Source organism: Ursus americanus, chromosome 4, assembly GCF_024610735.1.
Source record: "Ursus americanus isolate L20-20 chromosome 4, mUrsAme1.1.p, whole genome shotgun sequence".
Taxonomy (NCBI): domain Eukaryota; kingdom Metazoa; phylum Chordata; class Mammalia; order Carnivora; family Ursidae; genus Ursus; species Ursus americanus.
The window spans coordinates 31,305,028-31,322,805 of record NC_142130.1 but is presented as its reverse complement, the minus strand read 5'-3'; the positions used below and the strand labels follow the sequence as shown (position 1 = coordinate 31,322,805).

The 17,778-nt window shown below is 40.0% G+C and overlaps 1 protein-coding gene across 11 annotated transcripts in view; it reads left to right on the top strand.

Moving 5' to 3' along the window:
- The first annotated feature begins 204 nt into the window (after window positions 1-204).
- The window catches only part of SENP5 (SUMO specific peptidase 5), a 55,128-nt gene continuing 37,554 nt past the window's right edge, over window positions 205-17,778 (top strand). For 10 of the 11 annotated variants that reach the window (XR_015724176.1, XM_087861531.1, XM_045812637.2 and 7 more), the window contains exon 1: window positions 206-406. The gene's annotated coding sequence lies outside the window, so the exon portion shown is untranslated. Of the gene's footprint in view, window positions 407-17,778 lie in introns of all 11 variants that reach the window. The other variant, XM_087861534.1, reaches the window with a different exon arrangement.

Genomic DNA, 17,778 nt, shown 5'->3' with positions numbered 1-17,778 from the left:
TCCGTTCCCACCAATCTCCCACGCTCGGAGGGAGACACGAGTAAGATACCGGACGGCGAGCTGGGAGCTCCGGCCGGAAAACCCTGGAAGCGGGGAACTGCGCCGCCGGAAGCGGAGAGAAGGCGGAGCCATGCCCCAGCGTCGGGCCGCAGCTCTCTCTTCCGCTCGCCGCAAGATGCAGGGGCGGGGCTAAGGCGTAAGGGTACGGAAGTAGGTGACGGTATCAGTGAGCGCCGGCGTCGCGGCGGCGGCTCCAAAGGAAGCTCGGTGGCTGTGGCCGCTGCGAGCAGGCCGGGCACCTCCTCATTGACGGGGTTCCGTAGAACTGGCGAAGGCGGGGCCGCAGGCCGAGCTGCCGCAGTATCTCGATCCGCGGTGCGGCAGGTGCCGTCAGCGAGGGACGTAGGTAAGCAGGAGCCCGGGTGTCAAATCGCAATGACTTACGGACCGGGCTGGCTGGTCATTCCCGCGCCAGTGCGCGCCAGCTCAGCACCCCGGCCTGGAGGCCTCAAGCGCTGCCCTCCCCCCACGTCCGAACCGGAGGCAGCACATTTCTCTCTGGGCGCTGCTGTGCTTTTCTGGGGGCGTCAGGGAGCTCGTCCCAAGACACCGCTGTCCTCCCCCTTTTTTCCCCATTCTGAACTGTACGACGCAGAAGCAAAGAAAGCTAGCGCCCCCGGCCGCTCCTCCTGAGGCCGGGGAAAGGTTTGAAAGGTAGAGCTGCTGTTTGAGGTCCTCCCGCTACTGCCGTTTTGGAAGCTAAGGCTTTATATTTGTTCGGACCGTTCTGTTTCCTTCCTGCGTTTGGTTCCGTCGCCTCATACTCCTGGGACCTTGTTGTAGTGAATGGGTATGGCACAATTAAACACTAGGGTGGTGGGAAGCTTGTTTTCTGTCAGGCTTTCTGGTTTTCTACCAGGCATTCTATTTTTCTATCTATGCTAGGCAGTATCAATCCCCGTTGCGCTGGGCCACTCTGTTGGGGGAGGAGGGACGCGGAGAGGATGTGGGAAATGAGGGTTTTGTGTTTAAGAGTCGGAAGAGCTGAGTTAAAATCTTAGCCTGCCATTTGGTAGTGGTTTTAATCTCGTGCTAGATACTTCGACATTTTTAACCACACGTAAAGGGGGCGCTTTCTTCTATATAAATTGGAAGAATGAAGTAGAGTGAAAAAAGCAGAACATCAGTCATTAAATGTTTTAGATTTAAGAATATCCTGGACACTTAATGGTAGGTTCCTAATTATGTCTTTTACGCAGAATAACTAAGCTTGGTATGGAGAAGGGTGTGTGATTAGAACCTAACTGCAGTCTCTGCTTTGGGTTGGGCAGCATTAGGGAGAGGTCAGACTCTCCTAGCCACCCAGATGTCTCATATTTATTAAAACATTATTGGTATATGAGGAATAACTTAAATCAATTTTGCTTCTTCCTAATGATAGTTTTGCCCAGCGGGCCCTTTCTAGGAAGAAAAGCTGGAGGGGCTTCATTTACACCTTGGCCCGCTTTCCAAGGAATTCTTTGCACATATTTCTGAGGACCCCTGCACTGTGCTTATAACAGAGTTCAGTTAACACTTCATCTTAATTGAAAATGTGCAGAGAATAAATACAAGAACTTGACCTTTGAGTGGCTGGACATTACAGTTATGAGTTAATCTGAGGAGCTGCCTTTTTCTGTATTGGAGAGAGTAAAACATACACCACTCTGAAGTTTAATAGACCCGATGTTAGAGGAGTGTTTGGGGGGGAAGGGAGTGGATATGCATTCAGGTGATTTGAGTGAGTAGCACCTGTTCTTACAGTTGCTTGGTCAGACAAATTAAGGATGCTTTCCTTTCCTCAGTGGAACATGATGATGATGGCTGCCATGCATTATGTAGCCAAGTGCAATCTCCAGTTCCTTTGGTACAGAATTGACAATTGGGAATTTTAACTCATGGACACAAAAGGGACCTTGAGGGTCATCTAATCTAGTGGTTCCAAAACCTGGCTGGGCATCGGAATCATTTGGGGGATTAATACCAAACTCTAGGTGCCTGGGCCCTACCTCAGTAGATCTGAAGTGTGACGTGGGTATTTGTGGTATTTAAATAGCTTCTCAGGTGATACTCATGTTTTGAAAACCCAGATGTAGAGCAGGTTTCACATATTAGTTGATGAACAGGCTCCAAGACGAAGTATAATGCCCTTAACAAATAACTTTACTTGAATCAGTAGTACTCTTTCAGGTTTTGTACCACTTTGAGCCCAGAAGATAAGTCCCGTAAATCAGTAGCTCAGTGTAATTCTGTTTTTGTAGTTTCCAATCCATTAAAACTTCTTGAAGCTCTTTGATGAAAGTATTAGATTTTACTATACAATTTCTGACTAAATGTTGCTTAGGTTTGTTTTTGGCATAAGTATATAAAGGTTATATCACTTTGTACATCAGCTTTTTATTAGGCTTTTATGCCAAGCTTTCATAAACTATGGAAAAATTCAATTTAAGAAAATTTTGCTTTTGTTTTGGCTTATAAACCCAGTGCAGGGGCGCCTGGGTGGCACAGCGGTTAAGCGTCTGCCTTCGGCTCAGGGCGTGATCCCGGCGTTGTGGGATCGAGCCCCACATCAGGCTCCTCCGCTATGAGCCTGCTTCTTCCTATCCCACTCCCCCTGCTTGTGTTCCCTCTCTCGCTGGCTGTCTCTATCTCTGTCAAATAAATAAATAAAATCTTTAAAAAAAAAATAAAATAAAATAAACCCAGTGCAGTATACACAGGTTGTTTTTTTGTTTGTTTGTTTGTTTTGGTTGTTTTTTAAAATTATTTTAAAACCCCTTCCTCCATCCTGGTATGCATGACTGCTTTGTATCAGTAGTCAGCTTCCAGTGGAATGCAGTTTGAGAACTGGGCTCTGAAGGTCTCTAAGTGCCTATAAACACCTAATTTGACTAGAGGCTTTCAGTATTTAAGCTTGTCCTTGAATTTTTAGTCCTTTTTTTTTTCTTGGTCTAGTTGTAATGTGCCACTGATTTAAAGAATTCGGTAGATGCCTGGAAAGGATCAACTGATAGGTGGTAACAGTGCTTCATATGTACATATACTTTTCTTACAGAGGAAAAGCCTCATGATATATATATATATATATTATAAATATATATAATATATATTATAAATATATATAATATATATTATAAATATATATAATATATATTATAAATATATATTATATATATTATAAATATATATATAATATATATTATAAATATATATTATAATATACATATACACACATATATGTATATATATGTATGAGATATATATATGTATATATCTTAATATCAATTTCTTTGGTACTGTTTTCAGAATTACTGAGGTAATAGGCCATCAGGCAGAGTTGAACATTCTCTTTTACGGAGATACACTTATTCTCAAATTATTCTTCAATAACTTCCTCAGTGCTCTAGTATTCCTATTCTGTGTTATTAGTAGAACCGGAAATGGACCCTACTTTGCAAATCCTCCAGAGGAGGATGCTGAATTATTTTCTAAAAGTGACCCTGTTTATAGTATGTTACCTTTCTACAACCGGATGACAAAGGGCATTCTAAACTTGCTGATTTTTAAAAAAGCATGTTAACAGGGTGCCCAGCTGGCTTGGTAAAGCATGTGACTCTTGATCTTGGGGTCATGAGTTCGAGTCCCACATTGGGTGTAGACATTACATAAATAAATAAATAATTAAAATAAACAAACCATGTTAATAAATACGTGGTCCATGAATTTGAGTCTAGAGAAACATATGATATGTGTCTGAGATGAAAAGCCAAGTCACTGAGTTTCTAAATTTTTTATTTTTATGTCTGAAATACCCTAATTCTGAAGCTTTAAAAATTGCTCTGTTTCAGAATCTGACAGAGCAAACTTTTCAAGTAGAGGTACTTAAGGATAAATGTGGACCCAGGGTCCCAATTTTAATCTGAACTGATACTACAGATTTGACATAGAAACAGAGGCAGGGTGAGGGTAATAACTTGAAGACCTAGTGAAAGTCATTTGCTGGTCCTTGAGGCAGTCTTCTGTGTCTATGAGGACTTGAGACCAAAACTGGATACTTAATCTACTTTTTATCTAGTGACTGAATGTGATGGAAGTATTACCAGTCCCATTATAGGGACTATAAATGTATACGTTTCCAGTTCTCAGTCTTGGTCTTTTTTATGGTTCATTCATGTTCCCTGATGCCAGTGGGCATTATTTTTTTGTTTTTATTGTTTTTAATCTTATTTCCTGTAGCCCAAGCCCAAGGTGTATTTGGCCTCAGGTGACTGGCAGAGGGTGGAGCCAACTTTGAGTGTGATTGAGAGGAAGTTATCCTGAGTTTTTTTGTATGAGGGGCAAAAATTTAGCTTAAGCTAAAAACGCACATGAAAAGTGTTAAGATGCCCACTGGAGGCCGTCTGGGTGGCTCAGTTGGTCAAGCACACCTAGCTCCTGGTTTTGGCTCAGGTCTTGATCTCACGGTCCTCTGATTGAGCCCCACATCAGGGTCCACCCTCAGCATGGAGTCTGCTTGAAATTCTCTCTTGCTGTCCCTCTGCTCGTGCTGCTTCTCTAGAATAAATAAATCTTTAGTGGAAAAAAAATCTTGTTTCCTACTGTAAGCCATTCATTCATTCATTTTTCTGGGTTGGGTAACCCCACCCCTATTTATTTGCTGTCCAACAGCTATGATTGTCTTATTACCTCTGCTGAAAAGAACTTTTCCATAGTGGTGCTTGAGTTAAGTACAGTGGCTGCACTGCAAACTTTTACCCAAATATTGGGTCCCTTAAGGATTGTTCAGACTTAGGGCTGTCTTAGAGTCAGTATCTCATAAAAGTTGAAAGCTCATTTTTTTAAAATAAAATTTTATTTATTTATTTTAGAAAGCAAGTGAGCAAGAGAGAAAGCACAAGCCAGGGGGAGAGGCTGAGGGAGAAGCAGACTCCCTGCTGAGCAGGGAGCCCGATGCGGGGTTTGATCCCAAGACCCTGGGATTGTGACCTGAGACAAGGCAGATCGCTTAACTGACTGAGCCACCCAGGCGCCCCTGAAAGCTCATTTTTGTTTTCCTTGTGTATGTATTTTATATTTGAACAAATGTTGGTATTTGGTGAACATGAACACAACAGCAGTGCCAAGAATACTGGAGCGATATGTAGAGGGACCCCCTACAGAGATTGCTTTTAGTTTTAATTACATGTCCTCTGAGTGCATGCTTGGGATTTGTGGATTTTAGGGTGTACTGATGGACTCTTTTATTGGAGAACCTTCAGTAGCAGTATCTTTGGCTTTCCTCTTGAGTGAGTTAGATTCCTCAAAAAAGAATCTTCAGATCTTCTGCTTGCAGCTTATAAACTGGCTTCCAGCAGTCTGGGATAGAGGTCTTAGCCCTTAGTGTGTAAACTCCACTTATGTTCATTTAATCAGTTCTTTTCAGTATGATACCCTCATTCTCAACTGGACCAGATGTTTTCCAGTCTAGGAATTCATTGTTTTACCCTCTAGAGCTGCAGTGTCCAATATGGTAGCCAGTAGCCACATGTAGCAACTTAAATTTAATAATTAAAATTAAAGAATAAGTTCCTCATTTGCATTAGACATATCTCAAGTGGTCAGTAACTGTATGTGTCTAGAGGCTACCGTAACTGTATGTGTCTAGAGGCTACCGCAGATATAAACTATTTCTGTCATTGCAGAAGTTGTATTGGGCAGCACTGTTCTAGTATAGAAAATAATGCTCCATGCTTCTGCAAGGGTGGGATAGGGGTAGTTGGCTGGTTTTTGTGGAGAGTAGGAGGGCATCTAAATGATTTGGCCAATCTGGTTTTTAGCACCATGTTCATAACCTTTTATGGAACCTGCTGCTGCCATTTTCTGACCTGTTTGAGGCACTGTTGTATAAATTGGATTGCTTTCCTCATTGCAAGCTTGAGATTAACTTTCTTCAGTCTTTTTTTTTTTTTAACTGTCTTCAGTCTAAGTCAATCTGCATTCCAACCTCCAAAAGGTTTTGTTGTCCTCTCTCCGTTTTGTGTACGTATGCTTAAAAAAAACAACAAAAAAACCAAAACTCTTTGACCTGTACATTTCATTGTATATAAATTCTATCTTAAAAAATGAAGTTAAAATAATACTTTACTTTCATCTTAATGGGATTTAGGAGGGAGTAAGAGTAAAACATGTTCAGTCTGCCATCTTTTTCCATAAGTAAAGTACACTATCAGCATTTAAATATGTACAACTGTCTCCATTTAAAAAAAAAAAACCCTACCTGGTCTTTCTCCTATTTACTTGGGCTTCTTGAGCAGTTTTATATGTTGTGGTCTTTACTTCATCTTGGTTTTATCCTCTTCGTTCTACTAAAATTTCCCCTAAAAATGTCATCAGAATCAAATGGAGACTTTTTAAATCCTTATCTTTTTTTTTTTTTTTTAAGTGATCTCCATGCTCTACGTGCAGCCCGAACTCATGACCCTGAGTTCAAGAGTCTCATGCTCTACTGACTGAGCCAGCCAGGCACCCAGTCCTTATCTCGATTGACTTCTCAGTAGCCTTTGACTGTTTCCCTCCTTCTAGAAACTTCCTCTAGCTTTCCTGACACCACACTAACCTAATTTTCTACCTCTTTCCCTGTTCATTTCTTCTCACTTCCCTTTGCTAAGTAGTCTTCTTCCTTTACCTTACATCCTAGAGTTCCTTAGAATACTGCATTTGCTTCTGCCTCTTACAGATTCTCCCTGGGTGATCTTGCCAGCTTCTGTAGCTTTAGTTACTATACGCTGATGGCTTAAAGTGGAATTCCTGTGATATCCTCTTTTTAGACTTCCTGACCTGTATATCCACTAGTGTATGTCCACTTGGATTTCCTACGGTCACCTCAAATCTAACATGTCTAAAACTAAAGACCTAGCCAGTATAACCTTCCTCCAGTTTTTCTCCATTTGTTTCATATAAATTATGCCACCATCTACCCAGTAGTTTATACCAAAACTCTTACCCCCACATACAGTCTCCTGAAAAGTCTCAAGATTGATTCACTTGGCTGTTTGTCTCCATTTTCCCTTAATCTTAGTGGCCGTTGTACCTTGCCTACATTTACCTGTAACAGCCTTCTGACAGGTGTTCTTTGCTGTGGCCTTCTCCCAGCCATTCTGCACACGGCAGGTGGAATGAGCTTTTTTAAAGTATATAAATCAGGTCTTGTGCCCCTCTTTGTCTTTTAGTGGTTTGACACTACCTTTATGTTAAGTAGCGGCATCATTAATTTTGCTTTTCTATTCCTTGCCTACCTTTCCAGGTTCTCCTTTAAGTGATACTGAAGTTTCTTTCAGTTCCTTTGAATACTACATTCCCTCTCCTGGGCTTTTGTTGATCTGTTCCCTTCACCTACTAACTCTTTCTCATCCTTTGTCTCAGCTTAAAAATAATTTCTTCAGAAAGGTCTTCCCTGACCCTTTTGTCGCATATACTCTGAATGTTATCTTCTGTTCATCACGTTTGTGAATATCTGTTCAAATGACTCTCCCATTAGACTATAATAATTTTTCGAATGTTCAGATGTCATCATGTTTATAAAAACTCATTTACTGAAATTTTTAAATTATTTTTTAAGGTTTTATTTATTTATTTCACAGAGAGAGTGAGAGAGGGAACGCGAGCAGGGGGAGTGGGAGAGGGAGAAGCAGGCTTCCTGCTGAGCGGGAAGCCCAATGCGGGCTCCATGCAGGGCTTGATCCCAGGAACCTGGGATCATGACTTGAGCCGAAGGCAGATGCTAAACGACTGAGCCACCCAGGCACCCCTTGATTTGAAATTTAAAAGATGTTTGCATATTTTTACAATTTTAGCATTATTGGTTGATATAACTACCACCAGAAATATGTTAGAGTGGTTAACTTTTTAATGTACAGTCCGGATAGTTTCTCAAATTTGGGCAGGATTTTTAAGATCTTATATGCTTTCTTCCCCCTTCTTCAATCAAGATTTGTTATGGACTAATAATTATGCAGCTCTGTGTGTGTGTGTGTGTGTGTGTTAAAGATTTTTATATTTATTTGAAAGAGAGAGCACAATTGGGGGGAGGGGTAGAGGAGAAACCCGACACCCTGCTGGGAGCAGAGCCCGACCTGGGCTTGATCCCAGAACCCTGAGATCATGACCTGAGCTGAAGTCAGATGCTTAACCAACTGAGCCACCCAGGCATTCCATGTGTGTGTTTTTATAGAATAAACATCTTATTAATAAGATTTTCCAGTGATTATATTAACTTTAAGTATTGAGAATAATAAATTCCAAATCTCCTTTTATGTTGGTAGTACACAATGAGAGCGTATTTGAATTTCATATTAAGAAGTTTATTTTAGGGGCACCTGGGTGGCTCAGTTGGTTAATGGTCTGCCTTCAGCTCAGGTCATGATCTTGGGGTCCTCAGATTGAATCCTGCGTTGGGTTCCCTACTTGGTGGGAGTCTTCTTCTCCCTCTCCTCCCCGCTCATGCTCGTTCTTGCTATCTCTCTCTGTCTCTCCTCTCAAATAAATAAAATCGTAAAAAAAAAAAAAGTTTATTTTAAATGTCTTTTTCCATTGATAAGTAAAGTAAAATATAGTACCCTAAACCAGAGGTTGCCAAACTTTCTTTGTTCACTGCCCCCTTAATGTCTTTTTCATAGTGCCCTTAGGTCTAGTAGTTCATTATGTAATTAGTAATGCTTTAGGTAATTAGATCTAAACAACTTAATAAGTGTGTTCTAACAACCTAACAGTCGTTTAAAAAAATACACATAAATTGAAAGACAATGTAGTTTTTTTTATTTCATTCTTAAATAACCACAATTACTTAATGCACTTGTTGGGCACTACAGAACTTCTGAAACCTTGGGACCATTAGACACTGCCACCCATATTTCCTGTTCCAAACTGATTTTTGCACAGTATTTTTTTTTTTTAATCATCACAGCAACCAACAAAAACCCAGCTTTGCAAAGATATGATGTCACCAAAAGGACTATACCAGGATATAATTTGAAACTGAACTATATTAAACTGGTAGTTTGTGGAGTGCTTGACAGGTATGACAGATAAAGAATATAATTTTTCCCTCTGATTTAGAATACTTTGTGACATCCTTGTGAGGTTACTGCAGAACCCCAGGGTACCTTGGCACACAGTTTAGGAGTTGTGGGCCTAAAGCGTTTAGTGTAAATTCTTTTATTTTTTATTTTTTTAAGATTTATTTGTGGGGGGGGGGCAAAGGGAGAGAGAGAATGTCAAGCAGACGTGCAGAGCTCGATCTCGTGATCCTGAGATCATGACCCGAGATGAAACCGAGAGTCAGACACTTGACTGAGCCACCCTGTGGCTGAGCCCCTGGTGTAAATTATTTTAGCCCTTTTTTCCTCTATCAATACTCAAAATACACGTTTTTTTTTTTAACAAAAATGGGCTGCTACATATTGTTTAGCAAGTTTTTTTTTTCATTTAGCAGTGTATTATGGTAAAGAAATTGGGTTGAATGTACATATTTAATTCCACACCAGCCTGAAAACTCCATTAAAACTGTAGAGAAGTGAGGGGTCTCTGGCTGGCTCAGTCAGTAGAACATGTGACCTGATCTTGGGGTGGTGAGTTCAAGCCTCATGTTGGGCATAGAACTTACTTAAAAAGCCGTAGAATTGTTTTTGTTAGGTTTTTTTGTTTTGTTTTTGTTTTCCCCCCAGATGACAAAGAATAGGAGCAGTGAGAATAACAACATTCTGGAAGCTGGAAAGCAGAAAAGATTAGTGGTAACTGGTTAGCAGACTTGAGAAAGCTGAATCCTAAAGCAACAAGTGGAGAGAGCCAACAAGTAGCAATATTTGTGTTTAAAAGTTTCAGGATTAGTGGTGTCATATACTGTGGAAGTGAAGGTGAAAGTGAGACCAAAAAAATTGTGATTGAAAGTCTTTTTTTTTTAATTTTTCAAAGATTTATTTATTTCAGAGAGAAAGAGCATGCGTGAGCAGGAGGGGTAGAGGGAGAGAGAATCTCAAGCCGATTTTGTGCTGAGCACAGAGCCTGTTGCAGGGCTTAGTCTCACGACCTGAAGGTCATGACCTGAGCCAAAACCAAGAGTCAGCCGCTTAACTGTACCACACAGGCACCTCTGAAAGTCATTTTAAGAAAAATACTTCCAGGGCGCCTGGGTGGCTCAGTTGGTTAAGTGACTGCCTTCGGCTCAGGTCATGATCCTGGAGCCCTGGTATCAAGTCCCGTATCAGGCTCCCTGCTCATCGGGGAGCCTGTTTCTCCCTCTGACCCTCCCCCCTCTCATGTTCTCTCTCTCTCATTCTATCTCTCAAATAAGTAAAGTCTACTTGAGAAAAAAAAGGAAAGAAAGAAAAATCCAGATCTGACATTTTCTTCTCTCTGCATAAAAACAAGATGACTAAAGATTTAGTATGTGTTGTGGAGAGGGTAAAACAGTCTCTGGACTGGGAGAACCATGCCTAGGTGAGGATGGGGTACAGTGCTTTATAAAAGGACTGAATAGAAAAATATATTCTGAAGGAGAACCCTCTAGCCCTCTTTCCTGACTTAGTTCCCAGAATCCTGCCCCTTGCCACCATTTCCTGTTTGCCAGTGGCAGCCTCTTTCAAGTCTTTGAGCTCTTCTTTTGGTATAAACAGCATGTCCCTAAATTACCTTATTTTATTTTTTTAAAGATTTATTTTTTTAAAAGATTTATTCGCTTTAGAGACAGCACTTGCATGTGGGGAGGGGCGGAGGGAGAGGGAGAAACTCCAGCAGACTCTTTGCTGAGCTCAGAGCCCAACATCGGGCTTGACCCAGTGACCCCGGGATCACGACCTGAGCTGAAACTGAGTCAGACGCTTACCTGACTGTGCTACCCAGGGGCCCCTAAGGAGTTTAAGTAATCTCCACATCCAACGTGGGGCTTGAGCTCACAACGCTGAGATCAAGAGTTGTATGCTCTTCCAACTGAGCCAGCCAGGCACCCCTAAATTACCCTTTTTTTAATGTTACCTTTGATTTCCTAGTTTTAGGCTTTATCTGTTATGTATGGAAGATAAAGATTTAGCTCTCATTCACATGTGCTCCACACTTCTAAATACATGTATACATCTTATCTATCGCCCACCTGTCCTCATTGTATAATGATACCGTAATTTTGGCTAGAAGCAATTTTTCTAAATTGGGGCAGTATTGTCATTTTGGATGAGGCCGTTCTTCATTATCCTGTTACATGATAGTTGGCATTACACCAGGCACTAAATATCAATTCCAGCCTGAATTCATTTTAACAATTAAGAATTTCCCACATATTTCCAAATGTTGGGTTGAGGTAGATATGGGGTATCTGGTTGAGAACCATTGGATTAGATCAGTGTTTACCTTTTTATAATTATGTAAATGGTAGTTACAGCTAAGCTATGTATTACTCAGTGATTCACAATGATTGTTTTTCCTTTTTTTTTTTTTTTAAGATTTTATTTATTTGAGAGAGAGAATGAGCAGGGGGAGCGGCAGAGAGGGAGAGAGAAGCAGACTCCCTATTGAGCAGGGAGCCCCATGTGGGGCTTGATCCCAGGGCACTGGGATCGTGACCTAAGCCAAAGGCAGACGCTTAACTGACTGAGCCACCCAGGTGCCCCTGTTTTTTCTTTCTTGTACAACTTTTTCTTGTCCCTGAAGTTAGTAGTCTTTTTAGTTCAGTGTTCTCTGTACTTATTACTAATTTATCTTCAAACTGCCTTCCAGTTGTATCTCCTCTGTCTTTGCATTCAGACCCTTTAGTAATTCTATCAGTTTCACATTTTTGGAAACCTCTCTCTCAAATCCTTTTGACCTCTTCTGGATTGGTGGTTCTCTAGGCCTGAGACACAGTTTTCACTTTGTGATCTTTCTTTGCCATTTTCTTTAGTATTTCTCTAGCCTGCATATTGTTTTGGATCTCATTTCCTGGGTCTCGGGTCTTTCTTGATTTACTCCCTCATTTTGTCAGAGTACCTTCTGCTGTGGTTCCCTGAGAAAAAGATGCATGGTAGTTCTATATTTTGGTAATTTATGTCTCTGAAAACCTTATTTCTATCCTCAATTTTGGTCGGTGATTTGGCTGAGTTGCAAGTTCTATGTTGAAAGTAATTTTCCCTCAGACTTTTGAAAGCATTAATACCTTCTTTTCTAGTTTATGATCTTGCTATTAAGATCATTGCCAATCTTATTCTTGATTTTATATGCAAATAAAAACATTTACATAAATATATTTATGTAATATATAAATACATGAATTATATATTATAAATTCATAGTTATATTAAACATTAAGAGTAAATTTATATGTAAATTATATAAATAGGTTTATATGTAAATATGTATTTTTATATTTTTAAATTAATATTTTAAAAGATTTTACTTACGTGAGAGAGAGAGTGATAGCAGGGGCAGGGGCAGAGGGAGAAGCAGACTCCCCACTGAGTGGGGAGCCCAATATATATATTTTATATTAATTTTTAATTGAAGTATAGTTGACACACAGTGTTACATTAGTTTCAGGTGCACAACACAGTAATTCAAGTTTACATGTTATGCGGTGCTCACCGGTGTACCTAGCTAACATCTATCACCATATGTCGCTATTATACTACCATGAACTGTTCCCTATGCTGTACCTTTTATTCCCATGAGTGATTCTTTGCGTAACTGGACACCTGTGTTTCCCACTCCCCTTTACCCATTTTTCTTATTCCTTGACTCCCCTCCCCTCTGTTAACCATCAGTTTGTTCTCTGTGTTTATGAGTCTGTTTCTGCTTTTTCGTTTGTTTTGCTTTTTCGATTCCACATATAAGTGAAATCGTGTGGTGTTTGTCTTTTTGTCTGACTTATTTCACGTAGCATAATACCCCCAGGCCCATCCATGTCATCACAAATGGCAAAACTTCATTCTTTTTTTATGACTGAGTAATATTTTTGTGTGTCTCTGTGTACACGTATATACAGACTACTTCTTTGTCCGTCTACTGATGGGACACTTGAGTTGCTTTCTGTCTTGGTTATTGTAAATAATGCTCTTATTATAGGGGTGCCTATATCTTTTCAAATAGTGTTTTTATTTTCTTTGGGTGTTTACCCAGTAGAGGAATTACTGGATTATATTGTAGTTCTATTTTTAATTTTGGGGGGAATTTTTATACGTTTTCTACAGTGCCTGTACCAATTTACACTCCCACCAACAGTACATGATGGTTCCTTTTTCTCCACATCCTTACCAACACTTGTTATTGCTTGTTTGTTTTTTTCCTAGCCATTCTGAGAGGTGTAAGGTGATATGTCATTGTGGTTTTGATTTATATCTCCCTGATGATTAATGATGTTGGGCATTTTCAGATATTTCATTTGCAAATATCTTCTCCCATTCAGGAGGTTGCCTTTACGTTTTGTTGATGGTTTCCTTTGTTGTGCAAAGGCTTTTTATTTCGGTACAGTTCCAGTAGTTTATTTTTGCCTTTGTTTCCCTTACCTTAAGAGACATATCTAGAAAAATGTTGCTATGGCTGATGTCAAAAAAATTACTGCCTATGTTTTCTCCTAGGAGTTTTATGGTTTCAGATCTCACGTTTAGGTCTTTAATCCATTCTGAGTTAATTATTGTGTATGGTCTAAGAAAGTAATCCAGTTTCATTCTTTTGCATGTGGCTCTCCAGTTTTCCCAGCACCGTTTATTGAAGAGACTCCCCCCCCCATTGTATGTTCTCATTTCTTTTGTTGTAGGTTAATTGGCCATATAAGCATGGGTTTATTTCTAGGCTCCTGATTCTGTTCCATTGATCTATTTTCGTGCTGGTGTCATACTGTTTTGATCACTACAGCTTTGTAGTATATCTTGAAATCCAGGATTGTGATACCTCTGACTTCTTTATCAGAATTGCTCTGGCTATTCAGGGTCTTTTGTAGTTCCATGCAAACTTTACTGTTATTTGTTATAGTTCTGTGAAAAATGCTGTTGGTATTTTGATAAGGATTGCACTGAATCTATAGATTGCTTTGGATAGTATGGACATTTTAATATTCTTTGAATACATGAGCATAGCATACCTTTCCATTTGTGTCATTTTCAATTTCTTTCATCAGTGTTTTACAGTTTTCACAGTAAGGTCTTTCACCTCCTTGGTTAAGTTTATTTCTAAGAATTCTTTTTGATGCACTTGTAAACGTTTTAATTTCTCTTTCTGCTACTTTGTTATTAGTGAACAAAAATACAGCTGATTTCTGTGTGTTAATTTTGTATCCTGCAAAGTTACTGAATTCATTTATTTTAAAAGCTTTTTGGTGGAGTCTTCAGTATTTTCTCTGTATAGTATTATGTCATCTGCAAATAGTTAACTTCTTCTTTACAAATATGGATGTCTTTTATTTGTGTAATTGCTGTGACTAGGAATTAACAGTACTGTGTTGAAGAAAAGTGGTGAGACTGGACATTCTTGTCTTTTTCCTGATCTTAAGGAAAAGCTCTTGGTTTTTCACCATTGAGTTGATGTTAGGTGTGGGTTTTTCATGTATGGCTGTTATAATGTTCTGGTATGTTCTCTAAACCCACTTTGTTGAGAGTTTTTATCATGAAAAGGTGTTGAATTTTGTCAGATACTTGTTCTTTATTGAGATGGTCATATTTTTGTCCTTCTTTTTGCTAATGAGGTTTATCATGTTGATTGATTTGCAAATATTGGAACTATCCTTGCCTCCCCAGAATCCATTCGATTTGATCATGCTGAATGATCCTTTTATCGTATTTTTTTAAGGATTTTATTTGAGTGAGAGAGGGCATGAGCAGAGGGTAAGGGCAGAGGGAGAGGGAGAAGCAGACTACCCACTGAGCAGGGAGCCCCATGTGGGACTTGATCCCAGGACCCTGTGATCATGACCTGGGCCAAAGGCAGACTCTTAACTGACTGAGCCACCCAGGCACCCCTGTATGTATTCATTCTTTCTTTCTTCCTTTCCTTTCTTTTCCTTTTCACTTTCCTTTCCTTTTTTATTTGAGAGAGAGAGAGGGCAAGAGAGCATGTGGATGTATTGGGGAAGGGCAGACGGAGAAAATATCCAAGCAGACTCCTACTGAGCACAGACCCTGTTGTGGGGCTCAGTCTCATGACTCATGAGATCAGGACCTGATTTGAGATCAGGATATTCACTTAATCAACTGAGCTACCTAGGCGCCTCCCTTTTATCATATTCTTTTTTTTTTTAAGAGTTTATTTGTCAGAGAGAGAGAGCACACGTGCACAAGCAAGGGGAGCAGCAGGCAGAGGGAGAAGCAGACTCCCTGCTGAGCAAGGAGCCCAGTGCTGGACTCTATTCCAGGACCCTGGGATCATGACCTGAGCCGAAGGCAAAGGCTCAACTGACTGAGCCACCCAGTTGTCCTGTTTGTATCGTCTTCTTCTTCTTCTTTTTTTTTTTTTTAAAAGATTTTATTTGTCAGAGAGAGAGAGAACACAAGCAGGGGGAGTGGCAGGCTCCCTACTGAGCAGGGAGCCCGATGTGGGGCTCAGTGCCAGGATGCTGAGATCATGACCTGAGCCGTAGGCAGACACTTAACTGAGCCACCCAGGAGTCCCTTTTTAGCATATTCTTGAACGCAGTTTGCTAATATTTTGTTGAGGATTTTTGCAACTATGTTCATCAGGGATATTGGCCTATAGTTATCTTTTTCTTCTCTCTCGTGCTCTTTTTTTTTTCTTTTTTAAGATTTTATTTGAGAGTGAGCAGGAGAAGAGCACGCATGAATGTGAGTGTGAGAGAGAGCGCAGAGCGGGAAGATGAGCAGGCGGGGGGGAGGGAGAAGCAGACTCCCCGCTGAGCAGGGAACCTGATGCGGGCTTGATCCCAGGACCCCAGGATCATGACCTGAGCTGAAGGCAGACGCTTAACCGACTGAGCCACCCAGGTGCCCTGGCCTGTAGTTTTCTTTTTCGGGTATCTTTGTCTGGTTTTGCATTATCAGGGTAATGCTGGCTTCGTAGAATGTATTTGGAAATTTTACTTCCTCTTGTATTTTTTGAAATATCTTGAGAATAGGTAGTAAGTCTTCTTTAAATGGTTGGTAGGGGGTGCTTTAGTGGCCCAGTGGGTTGAGCGTTCAACTCTTGGTTTCAGCACACGTCATGGTCTCATGGGTCATGAGATCAAGCCCCGTGTTGGGCTTCACACTCAGTGGGGAGTCTGAAGATTTTTTCCCTCTGCCTCTTCCCCCATTCACATGTGTGCTCATGCCTGTGCTCTCTGTCTCTCTCTCAAATAAATAAATCTTTTAAAAAAATGGTAGAATTCACCTGTGAATCCATCTGGTTCTGGACTTTTTGTTGGTAGTTTTTGATTACCAATTTAATTGTGTTAGTAGTAATTGGTCTGTTCAGATTTTCTCTTTCTTTTTGATTAAGGAGTCTGGCTAAAGGCTTATCAATTTTATTCATCTTACCAAGAACCAGCTCTTGGTTTCATTGATCTTTATATATTTTTTAACTTTGGTCACTTTTTTTATCCTTAAGATATTATTTTTTTATGTAATCTCTACCTCCCCCGCCCCCGACGTGGGGCTGAAACTCATGATCCCGAGATCAGGAGTCACGTACTCTGCCAGCTGAGTCAGGCAGGCACCCTTCATTGATTTGTTTTGTTTTTTGCCTCTTTTCATTTATTTCTGTTCTGTTCTTTATTATTTCCATTCTTCTACTCATTATGGGTTTTGTTCTTCTTTTTCTAGTTCCTGTAGGTATAGGATTAAATTGTTTGAGATATTTTTTGTTTCTTGAGGGAGGCCTGTATTACTATAAATTTCTCTTTTAGAACTGCTTTTACTGTGTCCCAAAGATTTTGGACCAGTGTGTTTTTATTTTCATTTGTTTTCATGTATTTTTTGGTGTCTTCTTTTATTTATTTATTTATTTATTTATTTATTTATTTATTTATTTAAAATTTTTTTTAGAGATTTTATTTATTTATTTGACAGTGAGTGTACACAAGCTGGGGGAGGTACAGAGGGCGAGGGAGAAACAGGCTCCGCACTGAGCAGGGAGCCCAATGTGGGGCTCAGTCTCGGGACCCTGGGATCATGACCTGAGCCGAACGTAGATGCTTAACCAACTGAGCCACCCCGGCGCCCCATCTTCTTTGATTTCTTTGTTCACCTCTTGGGTGTTTAGTAGCATGTTGTTTAACCTCCACATGTTTGTGTTTTTCCTTTTTTTTTTCTTTCTTTCTTTCTTTTCTTTCTTTTCTTTCTTTTCTTTCTTTTCTTTCTTTCTTTCTTTCTTTCTTTTCTTTCTTTCTTTTCTTTCTTTTCTTTCTTTTCTTTCTTTTCTTTCTTTTCTTTCTTTTCTTTCTTTCTTTTCTTTCTTTCTTTCTTTCTTTCTTTCTTTCTTTCTTTCTTTCTTTCTTTCTCTCTCTCTCTCTCTCTCTCTCTCTCTCTCTTTCTCTCTTTCTTTTTTTCTTTCACACACCCAGCATGGGGCTCGAACTCAACCCCAAGATCAAGAGCCACATTCTCTTCTGACTGAGCCAGCCAGGTACCCCTTTTCCATTTTCTTTTTTGTGATAGATTTCTAGTTTCATGCTGTCCATTCTGGTTGCAAAGGATGCATGATAGGATTTCAGTCTTCTTAAATTTATTGAGACTTGTTTTGTGGCTTAACACGTAATCTCTCCTGGAGAATGTTCCATGTGCACTTGAAAAAATGTGTATTCTGTTGTTTTGGGGT